Consider the following 16,175-nt stretch of genomic DNA (forward strand, 5'->3'; position numbering starts at 1 on the left):
TTTTGAGACAGAGAGAGACAGAGCATGAACGGGGGAGGGTCACAGAGAGAGGGAGACACAGAATCCGAAACAGGCTCCAGGCTCTGAGCTGTCAGCACAGAGCCCGACGCGGGGCTCGAACCCACGGACCGTGAGATCATGACCTGAGCTGAAGTCGGACGCTTAACCGACCGAGCCACCCAGGCGCCCCTTAAAGCAATTTTTCTACAAGAGTTTATCTAAAAGTAAAACAACATATGTTCAAGAAAAAAAACCATACAGAAATGATCAATTTCTATTTTTACTTAAACCCTGTACTCTCAAATGTTCACCAAATGTAAGTGCTAGACTGTAAAATCTCAGAATCATACTTGGCAAAGTGGGAAGGTGTAAAAACTGAGTATTTCAGTCTACAACATCCAGAAAGAAATGATCTGTTCAACAGAGCACTGTAAGACTGCTTTCATTTGCAGTACCTGAGGAAGCCAAGAGAAAAGAATACAAGTCCAAACTGCAAAATAAAAGCAATTTTTTTACTTAAAAATGCATATACCACATTAAGCAAAAGTTTAACAACATTATACAGCAAAAGATCCTTGGAGTGCACACTAAAAGGAATTTCTCAGTAATTTCATCATCATTTGCATATGTGAAAAAACGATGGTAACAAAGTATCCCGTTTCTTTTTTTTTTTTTAAGTTTATTTATTTTGAGAGAGAGAGAGCATGCAGTTGAGCAGAAGAAGGGCAGAGACAGACAGACAGACAGAGAGGGGATTCAAGCAGGCTCCAAGCTCAGTACAGAGCCTGATGCAGGGCTCAATCCCATGACAGTGAGATCATGACCTGAGCTACAATCAAGAGTTGGTAACTTAACCCACTTTATTAACTCTAAATTCTGTTAATAAGGTTCCAGTTAAATGTAAACAGGAATACTGCTTTAAGAAGGTTAAGGCCATTTAAGGCTACTGCTCTTTAATAATAACTTAGAAGTTACAGGTTATTTATCATGGCACAAAGAATATTTACTTTGAAAGATCAAACTGTAAGTAAGAAGAGTAAACATACTTTCAAAATATTTTCTAATTCAGACTTATAACATTCAGACAAAAGTCAGAAGGAATTTTGAAGGTTTTACAATTGTCATTTTAAAAACTATCTTTCAGTCTAGACCTATACAACACATAAGGTACAATGTTAACACTCTTAGTTCATTCACCAATTACTTAACCAGAGCATATACTGTGCCAGACACTGCACTAATGCTAAGGATATTAAAAATAAAAGTACTCTGGGGCGCCTGGGTGACTCAGTCTTAAGGTTAAGTGTCCAACTTTGGCTCAGGTCATGATCTCGCCATTCATGGGTTTGAGCCCCGCGTTAGGCTCTGTGCTGACAGCTCAGAGCCTGGCGCCTGCTTGAGATTGTGTCTCCCTCTCTCTCTCTGCCCCTCCCCCATTCGCGCTCTGTTTCTGTCTCTTAAAAATGAATAAACGTTAAAAAAATATTAGGGGCGCCTGGGTGGCGCAGTCGGTTAAGCGTCCGACTTCAGCCAGGTCACGATCTCGCGGTCCGTGAGTTCAAGCCCCGCGTCAGGCTCTGGGCTGATGGCTCAGAGCCTGGAGCCTGTTTCCGATTCTGTGTCTCCCTCTCTCTCTGCCCCTCCCCCGTTCATGCTCTGTCTCTCTCTGTCCCAAAAATAAATAAAAACGTTGAAAAAAGAAATTTAAAAAAATATATATTAAAAAATAAATAAATAAATAAAAGTACTCTTCATCTCCAAGATTTGGGTGCAGCTACCCAGACTAGAGAAAGATGGCAGTAGGGAAGGAGGAAGGAAAGGGAGGAAGGCAAAAGAGGGAGGTTGGTTCTAAGCAGAGAGAACAAGTGCAACAGCCAAGAAGAGAGAGCACAGCACAACCAGGGAATAAAGGTGTATCAAGTACAGGTGGAAAATAGGGTTGGGGGAGTACAAAATAAAAGTTAAGACTGGAGAGATACATGAAATCAGACCAGACCTGTGGGATTGTTTATCAGATCTGGAAAATATAAAGAGACCTCTGCAAAGAAAATGAAATCTCCCAGATCTTGAGTGACGACTTTATTACATTAAAAAAATACTAAAACATAAAATTAGGTATGAACTCATTATATTTATAGCTCTTAAGTTTTACCTAACTGTAAAACAGAAACAACTTTAAAAATTAAATACAAAATAAAATTTAAAGTAACATTAACATAACATGGGGCGCCTGGGTGGCTCAGTCAGCTAAGCCTCCTACTTCAGCTCAGGTCATGATCTTGAGGTTCCTGGGTTCACATCCTGTATGAGGCTCTGTGCTAACAGTTCAGAGCCTAAAGCCTACTTCAGATTCTGCAAGATTCTCCCTTTCTCTCTGCCCCTCCCCTGCTTGTGCTCTCTCTCTCAAAAATAAACATTAAAAACATTTTTTAAATAAAATAACATTTTATATATAAGATTATGATGTATTCATAATAATTCACGAACAATGTTGTAATCGATCCTAGAAATATGTAATCTCAGGTCTAGTTTCATATTTACAAACCACTTCTACAATATGACTTCGATAATACTAACACAGGAAATGCTTATAAATATGTTATACAAAATGGATTTAATAATTCCAAGTATTTATAGTTGCTAGTTTAGGGAAATACAACCATATACTACCATGCCAGCTAGAGGTCCTTAAATATCAATTTTAAAACATTTTAAAAATTAAAAAAATAATAATAATAGGGGCACCTGGGTAGCTCAGTTGGTTAGGTGTCCAACTTCGGCTCAGTTCACGATCTCAAGCTTGTGAATTCGAGCCTCGCATCGGGCTCTGTGCTGACAGGTCAGAGCCTGAAGCCTGCTTCAGATTTTGTGCCCCTCTCTCACTCTGCCCCTCCCCCCATTCCTGCTCCGTGTCTCTCACTCTCTTTCTCTCTCTCTCTCTAGAATAAATAAAAAACATTAAAAAAAATTTTAAAGAGTCCTCACTTGCTGGGGCACCCAGGTGGCTCAGTCGGTTAAGTGTACGACTGGATCTCAGCTCAGGTCATAATCTTACCATTTGTGAGATTAAGCCCAGCATCAGACTCTGCACTGACAAGGACTCTGCTTGGACTTCCTCTCTCCCTTTCTCTCTCAAAATAAATAAATAAACTTTAAAAAAAAAAAAAAAGAATAAAATAAAGAGTCCTCACTTGTTAACTTTTGCAATCTATCTTATTTGTGGTTTAAGTAACTTAATTGAAATCTACAGTAAATGTGTATGTAGTATAATGACTGCTGAGATTTGGAACAAAACACTTATACTGTAAACAAACTCTTTCATATTGATTAATTACATAGATGGGATCCACCAGATACATCTCACAGTGAAGACATGACACTAACTACTATGCCAGGGTTTTTACTGGTTTGGCCTGCTTAAATTAACAACCTACCATGACACGATCCAGTTGTACTCACCTTCTTTCCTTGTCTGAACCACCACAAAATCATTAGTACAATGCATTATAACTTGGCACAAACACAGTAATAAACAACATCTAAACACAGCAACAAACTCCCAAGGGAGTAGCTGGCTACAAAGCAGTGCTTCAGATGTTACAGAAGAATCCCTAGTTAGAAGAACAGTACAAAAAATGAAACACAACTAAAAAGTTTTAAGGGACAAAATCAGATTTATAGTTTAGAGGGAAGTCAGGAAGCAAACGAGAAGGGTGCTGCAATAATTCAGTGAAAAGTGAAAACCTGGATTAAGGCAGTAATACTAGGAATACAGATAATATAGAGACAGCATTTAAATTTAAAGATGTTAAGGAAGTAGACTCTTGGGGCCAGCCAGATGTGAGAAGTAAAACAGAGGAATCAAGGACAACTTGGAGGTTTCTGGAAAAGGCGATGACAGTGGTACATTACCCAAGGCAAGGAAAAGAGCAGGATTTGGGGGTGAGGGGATTGACTGAGAAGCAGTAGAAGAATTAATTCGTACATGATGAACACTCACAGAAACTATCTGATGAGCTTCCAGCCTTACCTCTCCCCCAGCTTTTCTGGAAATTTTTGCCCCCCTTCACCGTACCTTCAAGGTACAGGTGACCAGTGAAGTCTGAATCCCTAACTTAAGCTAAGCCAATGCCCAGACCACATCTGTTTTTTATGTATTTTTAAAATTTATTTATATCTATTCATACACATGCACACACACATTCCACAATCAAAAAACCCTCTACCACCACAGTAAATAGGGACCATGTAAACTAACATTGAATCCTAAAACAATAATCTCAACTATCCACCAGGGATCTGCTAAGACAGGAGATGACCAGCTTTTTCAAAGCCACAGAGTAAATATTTTAGGCTTTGCAGGCCCTATGGTCACAGCTATTCCACTCTCCTATTGTAGCAGCAAAAGCAGCTACAAACAACACAGAAACAAATGGGTGTGTCGTCTGTGTCCCAATAAAACTTTATTTACAGACACTGAATTTGAGTTTCCTATAATTTTCACAGGCCACAATATTTTTTTCCCACCATTTAAAAATATAAAAAACATTTTTAGCTCACAGGCCATACAAAAGCAGGCAGCACTGGGCCTACTAACCATAGCTTACTGATCCTTATGCTAAGGCAACACAGAACTGCCTTCCCTTAAAACTCCTTCCAGATGTCCTCTCAGTGTTAACCTTAACTTAAAACAACAGACAAGGAAAACAATCCTAGTTGACAGAACTGAAAATTTTCATTTGGCTTACCAAAGAACTCACTCCATTTGCAAGGAAGTCAACAGATGAAGGCCCACATACTTGCTGGTTTTGCCATTTACCTTACACTGTACTTGCCTAGCAACGTATGGTGTAAGTCTTGGAACAATGCTACCTTCCTCTCTCCTCCACAACAAACAGTTTTAGTTTTGTTGGTGTTTTTGTTGTTTTTCCACAACTATGTATCAGTTATCTCAGGGATGATCAAATTTAGTATTTAGCCCACAACTTTCAAATATGTGACAAAGCAGATCTAGCTAGACCAATTAAAGGATACCACCGTGTGAATCTGGACTCAGAGAACAAGGGCCTTTGGATGGAAATTGGGTTGTCTCTATTGAAGAGATGAGGGTATCTGCTGTTGTATGCAGATAGCTATATTATGTTAAAAAATACATATTCAACAGGGGCGCCTGGGTGGCTCAGTCAGTTAACGATCCAACTCTCGATTTCAGCTGAGGTCATGATCTCATGGTTTATGAGATCGAGCCCTGCATCAGCCTCTGCAATGACAATGCAAAGCCTGTTTGAGATTCTCTCTCTCCCTCTCTCTCTGCCCCTCTCTGCTTGCATGTGTGCTCTCTCTCTCTCTCTCTCTCTCTCAATGTAAATAAGTAAACATTAATATATATATATATATATATATATATATATATATATATACACACATATATGTGCATATATAAAAGTAGGACTGTGTGTGCACTAAATAGCTATGGGATGAATGAGGGGGACAACTATGTTTTAGAGTGCCCTTTACTCCACTTCTCTCTGGAATGCTGCAGTTAGAGCATATAGGGTTTTTTTGTTTGTTTGTTTGTTTACTTATTTTGAGAGAGAGCATGCAAACACAAGAGAGAGAGGCAGAGAGAGACAGAAACAGCATGCGCATGTGCACATGCACGAGTACTGCGGACGGGCAGAGAGGGAGAAAAAAGAATCTTACAAACCATGAGATCATGACCTGAGCTAAAACTAAGAGTCAAATCCAAGAGTTGGAAGCTTAAATGACTGAGCCACCCAGGTGCCCCAGTTAGAACATGTTATTACAATGTAGCTCCCTACCCAAAGTTGTGCTCCACAGGTGGACATATCACCAAATGAGTCCTTTTCCTGGAATTGAGATTTAGAATCAAGGCAGCCTCTCTCTGATAGCAGCAGATATGAAATTTAAAACTCAAAAGGTATTAGTTAAGTGTTAAATTTCATCTGCAGCAAGGGCGAATTGAATAGAGAAAGAACATCGAGAGAGTAATAAAGAGATACTCCTAACCACATCTGCAGCCCCTGGATCCAGCTGCTCCTGAGTTCTAGCTGTCCTCTTGTGGGTTGATTGCCTTTCTTACAATTCATGGGATATGTGGTATGTTCTCAACAAGTTCTGTTTAGTTTAAGTTAGATATGTATCACTCGCCTAACCAAAACAAAGTGCCTACTAAACAATCCAAAGGAAGGTATTCAGTTGAATAAGAGTTCTGGTTCCCACAAAACACTTAAGAGATGGTAGCTGAAGCTATACAAATGGATGAGATCATCCAGAAGAGTGAAAACAAAAGCCCAAGGCTAGGGGGTGCCTGGATGGCTCAGTCGGTTGAGCGTCTGACTTCGGCTCAGGTCATGATTTTGCAGTCTGTGAGTTCGAGCCCCACGTCCAGCTCTGTGCTGATAGCTGACAGCTGGAAGCCTGGAGCTTGCTTCGGATTCTGTGTCTCCCTTGCTCTCTGCCCCTCCCCCGCTCATGCTCTGTCTCTCTCTCTCTCTCTGTCAAAAATAAATAAACATTAAAAAAAAATTAAAAAAAAAAAAACGAAGGCCAAGGCTAAAATCAAGAACTTTCAATATCAAAGCATTAGCAGAGAACTAAGTCTGCAAGAACGCAACTGGTAGGAAGAAAGGGACAAAGTCGTAAGAGTCCAGGAAGAAAACAGTATCAAGTAGAAAATGGTTAACAAAAGTAAGTAGACAAAGAGATAAAGGAGTAAGCAGTAACTATATAATTTGGCAATAAAGAAGTCACAGGCGGCCTTGGCAAGAGCAATTTCACGAACAGGATGAGAAGACAGGCATAAAGTTTAAGAGTGCAGAGGAGGGGCACCTGGGTGGCTCAGTAGCACGTGGGACTTCAGCTCAGGTCATGATTTCACTATTTGTGAGTTCAAGTCCCATACTGGGCTCTCTGCTGTCAGCACAGAGCCTGCTTCCCTCCAGATCCTCTGTACCCCTCTCTCTGCTCCTCCCCAGCTTGAGCTCTCCACACTCTCTCAAAAATAAAAACATTAAACAAAACAAAACAAAACAGGGCACTTGGGTGGCTCAGTCTGCTAAGGATCTGACTTAGGCTCAAGTCATGATCTCACAGCTCCTGAATTCAAGCCCTGTGTGGAGCTCTGTACTGACAACTCAGAGCCTGGAGCCTGCTTCAGATTCTGCGTCTCCCTCTCTCTGCCCCTCCCCAGGTTGCACTCTGTCTCTCTCTCAAAATAATAAACATTAAAAAAAAAAAAAAAAAAAAAAAAAAAAGACTGCAGAGGAAGTACACAACACTACCCATGAAGTAATCTTGCCATTTAAAAAAAAATTCAAGCCTTGGGGTGCCTGACTGATTCAGTTAGTAGAGCATGCAACTCTCGATCTTGGGGTCGTGAGTTCAAACCCCATTTTGAACACAGTTTATTTAAAAGTAAAAATTCAGAGGGTGCCTGGTTGGCTCAGTTGGTTGAGCCTCCCACTCTTGATTTCCACTCAGGTCATGATCTCATGGTTCATGGGAAAGAGCCCTGAATCAGGCTCTGAACTGATAGTGTGGAGTCTGCTTGGGATGTTCTCTCTCCCTCCCTCTCTGCCCCTCCTCAACTTCTCAACTTGTTCTCTCTCTCTCTCTCTCTCTCTCTGAAAATAAACTTTAAAAATAAATAAATAAATAAAAATAAAAATTCAGGGGCACCTGGGTGACTCAGTTAAGCATCCAACTCTTGATTTAGGCTCAGGTCATGACCTTGCCATTCATGGGTTCAAGCCCCGCCCCACTGACAGTGCAGAGCCTGCTTGGGATTCTCTTTCTCCCTCTCTCTTTGCCCCTCACACATTCGCTCTCTATCTCTCAAAATAAATTTTAAAAACACAAAGTAAAAATAAAAATTCAAGGGGTGCCTGGGTGGCCTTGGTTAGGCATCTGCCCTCTTCCTGGCTCACCCTCTTTCAAAATAAATAAACATTAAAAAAATGAAATAAAAAGTCAAGCTTCAATTGGATCAAGCTTCTAAACGTAACTACTATATACAGAAAAAACAAGGGACTGAGGAACATACTATATAATACCACAAGGATGCATCCAGCACTATTTAGACTGTGAGAAATCTCATAGGGCAAAAAACATGGCTTCTTTATCAAACCAATTGTATAGAAATGAGTAAGTGCAAAAAATCAGAGAAATCTGAAGACTAAATACATGATGACACTAAGAAATTAGTATTAACTTCTTTACTGAAAAGTTGGACTATTGTTTTAATCCTTATTTTTTAGAGATATATAAGGAAATAGTATTACACAGTCCTTATTTTACCAGAATGTCTTCCCTGATACATGGTGCCAGATGTCACTCAGCAGGGTACAGTCCTCTAGTTAACATAACAAGTAAGGAAGATACAAAGTGATGCAGGGATTCAAAAAAGGTAGGTCCCAGTTGGAGTATCCAGAGGAATCATGGAAAACTTTAGGAAGGCAATGGTACTTCCACTGTGCCTTAACAGACAGTGAAATTTTAACAGGGTAGGGAACAAGAGAGGAAAAGTGTTATTTCAGATGGAAGAAATGGAAACAATTGCAAAGAGGTGGGAAGTCCTGTCAATGCAAAGCACTGGCCTATACTCACCTCTCCATAAAACTGTCGCTACCATAATGACAAGAAAAGAAAAAGTCAAAGTGAAAAACTGTAACTCACTAGCCAGCTCTAACTTAACAAAATCATGCGAGACCCATTCAGTCCTAAAGTAGCCTCGAGTAGCACAGTCCCAAGGTAGATCATGACAATATCTGGGTAGTCAAACCATACTGGCTTTCCAGAGCAATGTATTCATGTCAATCCCTGATTTCCCCTGCCACACACCTACAACTCTGGAAAAATAATGCCCAAGGTTCTTTTACCTATCCTAGGAAATTATAAAAATAGTTTAAAACGGTACCCAATAATAAGCTTTGTCTACCCTCCTAAAAGCCACCGCCATGGTTCATTTGGCACCACAAAAGAGGTAAAATTACCTTCCCTCAGAACATTCCTCAGGTTACAGATTTTTTAATAAAATATATACATAATGAAGCAGGTAAATTTCATTTTTTTTTTATTTTTTGACTATATCTACTTTTTTTTAAATTTCAGTGTCATTAACATACACTGCTATATTAGTTTCAGGTGTACAATATAGTGATCCAACAGTTCCATACGTTACTTAGAGCTCATCAAGACAATTGCACTGTGTCAACTATACTGGAATTATATTTAAAAAAAAAATTTTTTTTCAAGTGCATTCCTAATGTCCTTCACCTTTTTCACCCATTCCTGCCACCCACCTCCCTTCTGGTAACCATCTGTTTGTTCTCTGTAGTTGAGTCTATTTTTTGGTTTGTCTCTTTTTTCTTTCCTTCGTTTGTTTTGTTTCTTAAATTCCACATAGGCATGAAATCATATGCTATCTGTCTTTCTCTGGCTTATTTCACTTAGCATCATATTCTCTAGATCCATCCATACTGTTGCAAATGGCAAGATTTCATTCTTTTTTATGGCTGAATAGTACTCCATTGTATCTATATACCAATCTTCTTTATCCATTTATCTATTGATGGACACTTGAGGTGCTTGCATAGTTGGCTATTGCAAATAACACTGCAATAAACACAGGGGTGCACGTATCCCTCAAAATTAGTGTTTTCAAAGTTTGGGGGTAAATACCCAGTAGTGTGATTATTGGATTGCAGGGTAGTTCTATTTTCAATTTTTTAAGTAAACAGTCTTCCACGGTGGCTGCACCAGTTTGAAATTCCACCAACAGTGCATAAGGATTCCTTTTTCTCCACATTTTCACCAATACTTGTTGTTTCTTGAGTTTTGTATTTTAGCCATTTGAAAGATGATTTTAAATAAAATTTCTTTGTTCAAAAACAGAATTAGGCTGGGTGGCGCAGTTGATTAGGCACCCAACTCCTGATTTCAGCTCAGGTCATGATCTCCAGGTTCATGGGATGGTTCCCTGCATTGGGCTCTGCTCTGGGAGGGCTGAGCCTGCTTGGGATTCTTTCTTTGCCCCTCTCCTGCTTGTGTGCGTGCTTGCATCACACACTCTCTCTCTAGTCCTCTCTCTCAAAATAAATAAGCTTTAAAAAAAAGAGAGAGAGAATTAAGGGGTGTCTGGGTGGCTCAGTTGGTTAGGCGTCCAATTTCAGCTCAGGTCACAATCTCAAGGTTCATAGGTTTGAGCCCTGCATCGGGCTCTGTGCTGATCGCCGAGAGCCTGCAGCCTGCTTCAGCTTTTGTGTCTCCCTCTCTCTCTGCCCCTCCCCTGCACTCTCACTCTCTCTTTCTGTCTCAAAAATAAACATTAAAAAAAACAGGATTAATAAGTAGTCTCAATATTAAAATGTTTTTGTAATATTTTGGAAATGAATTCACTGGTTCTAATATTTTCTGTGTGCCAATACCATTAAAATTCTCAGGATGTGATGCTAGTGAAAATGAACATCAAGACAGACAGGAATGCAGATGATCAGCCAAAACTCCATAACGGTCATGTTTATCATGTCCTCTTCCATTTACTAGAGTTATCACTTCAAGCAACCAAGATATTCAGTATAAAAAGTTACAAGTAGTGGTACCTGCTTGAACCAAAGGAAAAAGCACCAAAGTAACAGGTCTGGTTAGCTTTAACCACTGACTACACCTCGTTTCACACTTACTGACACTGGCACACACCCTCCCAGAAATCAAATATAATCGTTCCAACTTATCAGAGGAAATGAAAAAGGAAATGGGTAAAATATAATGAGGGCTGGGAGTTCAAAAGCTGGGAAACCTTTACATGACATAGGAAAGTTAAAAAGAATTTTTTTTAATTTGAGTACAGTTGACCTAAAAAAAGTTTTTATAATAAAATACCTGGAGAATAGAGCTAAAGTAAAAAATAAAACCTAAGTCATCAACTTTTACAATATGTACTGTACTTCTGGGTTACTGTCCATGTGTGCCTTTAATACCTGTAAGAGTACTCCTTTGATTTTATGAAAAATACTACAAAGAAAAGGCCTCATACATTTTGGACTCCATTCTAAACCAGTAGATGGCCACAAAAGAAGAAATACCTGTTTTCTTTGTTCCTCTCAGGTACACATAAACCATGACATTTACCTTAGCTCTTCAAAAAAGGTAAGATACATAACTTTTAGAAGCCTTCACCTTCTGTCATCTTCTGTAGCTGATAGTTACTTTCTCCCCTTCAAATATTGATCACTTGCTCATACAGTTTGCTTTAGATTATCCCTTTGTGAAAACTTAGATTGGATATCACATTCACATTCAATCTAACGACTGTGTAAAATACTGATGATACTGGAGAGATATAAACATAGCTCTTGTTCTAAACACACTACAAGAGACCTATCAGAAAATTACAATACAAAAGGAGAATATATCAGCTATTACAAAAGGCATACAATTCAAGAGCACAGAGAATGTATGTCATATGACAAAGAGAAAGTAATCCGAATGGAAATATTCTATCTTTAGGAATTCTTAATTACAGAGCTTTACCAAAGCACTGTACAATCATCTCTACACCCCAAAACTGTGGAGTGCTTTCCAATTAATACAGCTAAGCTCTTTGTGAGTGTGTGTGTGTGTGTGTGTGTGTGTGTGTGTGTGTGTAAACCATACAGTAAAGGTTGGGTCATTCACAGACCTCCTATCTTGTCCACACCTGATGCAAACTTATATTTAAAGTAGAATTTGCCTACTGTTCCTGCAGAGCTAACAAAACCTAAAGTCATCAGCATACAAGCCACCACAAACTGAATGAAACTGCTGATATTTAAAAAAAAAGAAAAATCACTGCTCCCAGGTAAATTGACTCTAAAAGATCATTAAAAATAACTTCCGGAGGATTTTTTTTAATGTTTAGAGACTGAAAAATGCAGTGATGAATAAGGAAAATAAACCAGAAAATTTTAAAGAAGCCAGCTTTGTTAAAAGACTAGTGGCCACTTGCCAACACGTCTTTATGCACATATGACCAAAGAAGATCCAGGCAGATTCGCAGGCCACAAAGGCTCTTATCAAATGCCAAATTAAGAAAATTCACATAAATATTTCAATTTTGATAAATCAAAGTACAGTGAAATGACAAAAGCACTTCACAAAGCTTTGCAGAATCAATATGGAAACAAAGCTTTGAGTTTTTTAAACACATGAGTCCTAAAAGTCAACACGTATCTTAAATGTCACATTTGCAAACATCTTATTCACAGGCGCTTATTGCTTAGGTTCCCTCAAGACATACCGGTCACTGAAAAAGAGACTGGCCTTAGTTTAAAATTTCTGTAAAGCCACTCTGAATGGCAACTGACTACGAGAAGAACCCTAAATGGAACTCTTCGTCTTAGTGCAACTCCATGCACGAGCATTTCAGATTTGTACTTTCAACTTCCTATAAATGATAACCACTGTAAGAGAAAAAGCAGTGAAGATAGTCCTCAAACTCCTATACTCCAAGATCCACCCTCAAAGAGTGGAAGGAACAGCAAAGTGGAAGGAACAAAGCACTGACGTCAATTACGAGATTAACCCCGGGCACAGGCAGCTGGAGGAAAGGCCTAAACATCAATATCCAAACCCGAGCTATCGGGATAACTAGGTAACAGACCGACTGCGAAGTTAGGGGCGGGGGGGGGGGGGGGGCGGCTATTCAAGTATTACACCCCCACCTTCCCATTTTTAGTCAATCCCCTTCGCTAGCCGAAGGTGGAAAATTTTTTTCCTTTTTTTTTTTTTTTTTTTGCAGAGGTGGGGGGAAGAGAGCAAGAGAGAGAGGGAGAGGGAGAAAGAGAGCGAGAGAGAGAGAGAGAGAGAGAGAGAGAGAGAGAGAGAGAGGGGGGGGGGGAGAGACGTGCGCAGGATCGCGAGAAGGAAAGCGAGAACTAGTTGGGTAATGATAGCCAGAAATCTAGGCCTATTTTCTCTACAAATAACTTGAAACTGAAGAGGATATTAAAAAATCACGAATCTGTCGCTAAATTTTCTGAGGGCTGGAATGGATTAAGAAACGAAAGCGGAAAGGAGAAATGGTGAAAAGATGGATTTCTGGAAATTTTTGTTAGGATGGTTAGCCTTATGTTTTTTGTTTTTTTTTTTTTTTTTCCAGGCCGGGGGTGGGGGTGAAACGGAAAGAAGAAGGGCGAAGCCGGATCGAGCAGCCCCGGCCTGGAGGGTCTCCCGAGCCCCCAAGGCGGACCCAGTTCACCGTCTCCCCCACCCCCACCCCGCACCCCGCGGCCAGGCCCGGCCCGGCCCGGCCCGGCCCTCCGTCAGTCAGTCGGCCCCTCTCACCTCCAATCCCTGCTCCGCTAGGCCCAAACCATCTCCCAGCTGCGGCAGCGGCGGCGCCGGGCCTGCACCTTCACCGGACGCGCATTCGAGCCCGCCCGGGGGCGGCGACAGACTGCCCAGGACGAGGGGCTCCGGGCGGCGGCGGGGGTTCGGCAGGTCTGGAAAGGCGCAGGCGGGGGCGGCGGCGACGCGCCTCACACGGAACAGGCGGAGGTCCCGCCCCGCTCCATGACGGTCGGGCCCAGCCCGGGACGGCCGACTGAGGCGGCAGGGGCGGGCCGACGAAGACCTGGCACCGGGATCCCCGCCCCGTCCGCTGGCGGCGGCGGCGGCGACGGCGGCTCGACTCCCGCAGCCAGGACGGTGACTGACGCAGCGGCCGTGCCACCCATGTGATCAGGGCCGGGCGGGGGCGAGGCGTCACGTGGCGACGCCGCGCCCCGCCCCGCCAGAAAAGCGGGGCCCTGCTGGGCCTGCGGTGACCGGAGGCGACACGGGGGCCGTGACGTGCGCGGCTGTGGGGGGTCGAACGACCCCGGACGGGCGGAGCACCGGCCCCGGTGGCTTAGACCCGACCTCCTAGGCCCCGCGGCCGCACAGGGCAGGGCCGCCGGGCAGGACCCGGCCTGCAGCTCCGCGACGCGCACACCCTTCTGTGCACGTAGCCGCTACCGGGGACGGGCCGAGCCGGGTCTACCGGTTCTGGGACTCAGGTGAGGGGCGGGGGGTCAGGTCGTGCGCCCCTGGCGAGGGTCTGGCGAACCCGAAGCCCCTTCGACCGACTTCCCGGTGCTGACGTTGATGCCCGGAGTCCAGCGGCCCTCACCAGGTCGGCGGAGAAAGGCAGTCTCCAGGGACTTACTGCAGGAGGATGCTTGGAACCACGCTTGAACTTCTTCCATGAAGCCTCTCCAGCCCTTTCTGTTCGTCATCCAAACATTTTCTGCCAGTAATACTGTTCTTCAGGATATCATTTTCAACGCTTTCCTTCATCTCTTAACATTCTGGCAGTCAGGGCAAACTATAATTTAATTGAGAGTAAAATAATAGTTATAGACCAGACAGGATTTTCAAAGGGTCTCATGGAACGCAGTTTGGTAACTGTTCAGAGACACTACCTCTGGTTCACCATTGGAAGAACACTTTATAATCTCCTGCCTCTTACTTGGTTTTCTTTCTGTGCAGAAGCCTCAGGAAGCTGGGAGCAGCGTGAAGGGGGTGGGAGGTTACTTTCTACCAACTAATCTAGAAAAAAGCGTGTTAAAGATTGCTTTTGGTAAGGTGCAAGGTTTTTGGGGAGCTTTATGATAAACTCTTATAAGGAATGTGCATGTGAAAATGTTTTTGTCAGCCCTTAACACTGGTAATTCAGCATCAATAAAAGTATAATTTTTCCTTTTAAAAATTCTTAACTGACCACCTATTATTTTTAAGCCTCACTCTTTATATCTATATAGATATTATGTATGTATCTCTATAGATGAGGAAATTATTAGTGCAAAACTCAAAAAGAACTGTGATGAAATAGAGTGAAAAATAATTACTCCTCCCATCCCTGCCCTTTAACTATGGTAGTCCTGGAGGCAATCATTTGGCATTTTCTAGTGTATCCCTCCCAAAATATGTTATAAATAAACATGAAAATATAGTGATAACATACTTTTTACAGGAAAGATAATGTACTGTATATACTGTTAAGTTCCTTCCTTTTCTCACTTAAAATATCCTGGGTATCCTTCCATATGGATGTGGGGCCACAAGCCAACAAAGAATTCTTGAGAGGCTTTTGGTGCAAGAAGGTGCTTTTATTACAACCTGGGGTCAGAACCTGTGGGCAGAAAGAGCTGTACCTTTGCTGTATGAAGGCAGTGGCTACATGCTTAGTGCTCAAGGGGGAGGGGAGCTGCAGGGAGTATTAGATCATAAATGTCTTCCTCGAATTTCTACTCCTAAAACTAGTTTCAGAAGATTTCTCTGGTGCTTAACATTCACCTCAATATTAACTGTTGGTGAGATTTACAGGCACTCATGAGACACTTTAAGAATGCAGGAGTCAGTGCATGTTTGATCCTTATCAAAACCATGTAAGCTATATAGGTCAGCCTTCTGGGCTAAAGGTGAACATTTTTCTGCTTCTAGCCATCATCACTTATCACTACATGAAGAACTGCTTCATTCTTCCCAGCGGCAGTATTTCCATTGTATGCAAATATTTATTTAGTCAGTCCCCAATAAGTGGGCATTTAGGTTGTTGCCAAGCCAAAGCTATTACAAACTAGGCTGTAACTGATAACTAATTACCCCATACGATGGGCAACTAATACGTAAATCCTTACCCTGGAACCTTTAGATCAAAAGGTATTTTTAACTTTGATAGATACTGTCAAATTGTCCTCTGCAGAAGTGGTGCCAATTTTATTTGCTTTCTTTCAAGTTTTGCCTTGGAAGATTTACAAGGCTATATTGGAAGATAGTGGGGATGGAGAGAAGTAAAAGAAAGATTGTCATTTTACACAGTAATTAAAGAAGCATGAAGATGCAAATTGATATTTAATAAACTTTACAAGAAGTTTCCTTAACTTATTTTGGAATAAATGTTATTTGTCATTTAATCAGATGCATCCATTTTAACAAAGTGAATGTCTCTATTTTCATGTTCCAGAACAATGTAAGTCAACTGCACAGAATAAAGAAATAGTAGAAAATACTGACCATAAAGCTATAAGAGAAAAAAAATGAAAGAAATGTATGATTGTTTTATTTTATTTTATTTTTAGTTTCGAGAGAGACCGAGTGTGAGTGGGGGAGGGGCAGAGAGCAAGGGAGACACA

At 41.5% G+C, this 16,175-nt stretch overlaps 1 protein-coding gene and 1 long non-coding RNA gene across 3 annotated transcripts in view; one reads left to right on the forward strand and one right to left on the reverse strand.

Moving 5' to 3' along the window:
• The window catches only part of AFF4 (AF4/FMR2 family member 4), a 99,658-nt gene extending 85,936 nt beyond the window's left edge, over window positions 1-13,722 (reverse strand). For both annotated transcript variants that reach the window (XM_045058857.1, XM_023255091.2), the window contains exon 1: window positions 13,345-13,722. The gene's annotated coding sequence lies outside the window, so the exon portion shown is untranslated. The remainder of the gene's footprint in view (window positions 1-13,344) is intronic.
• LOC123385824 lies at window positions 11,590-15,927 on the forward strand. Its single transcript, XR_006598904.1, has 2 exons — window positions 11,590-12,652; window positions 13,160-15,927. It is a non-coding gene; the product is annotated as an uncharacterized LOC123385824 (long non-coding RNA).
• Window positions 15,928-16,175: the final 248 nt, after the last annotated feature.

This window comes from Felis catus, chromosome A1, assembly GCF_018350175.1.
Source record: "Felis catus isolate Fca126 chromosome A1, F.catus_Fca126_mat1.0, whole genome shotgun sequence".
In the NCBI taxonomy this organism is placed as follows: domain Eukaryota; kingdom Metazoa; phylum Chordata; class Mammalia; order Carnivora; family Felidae; genus Felis; species Felis catus.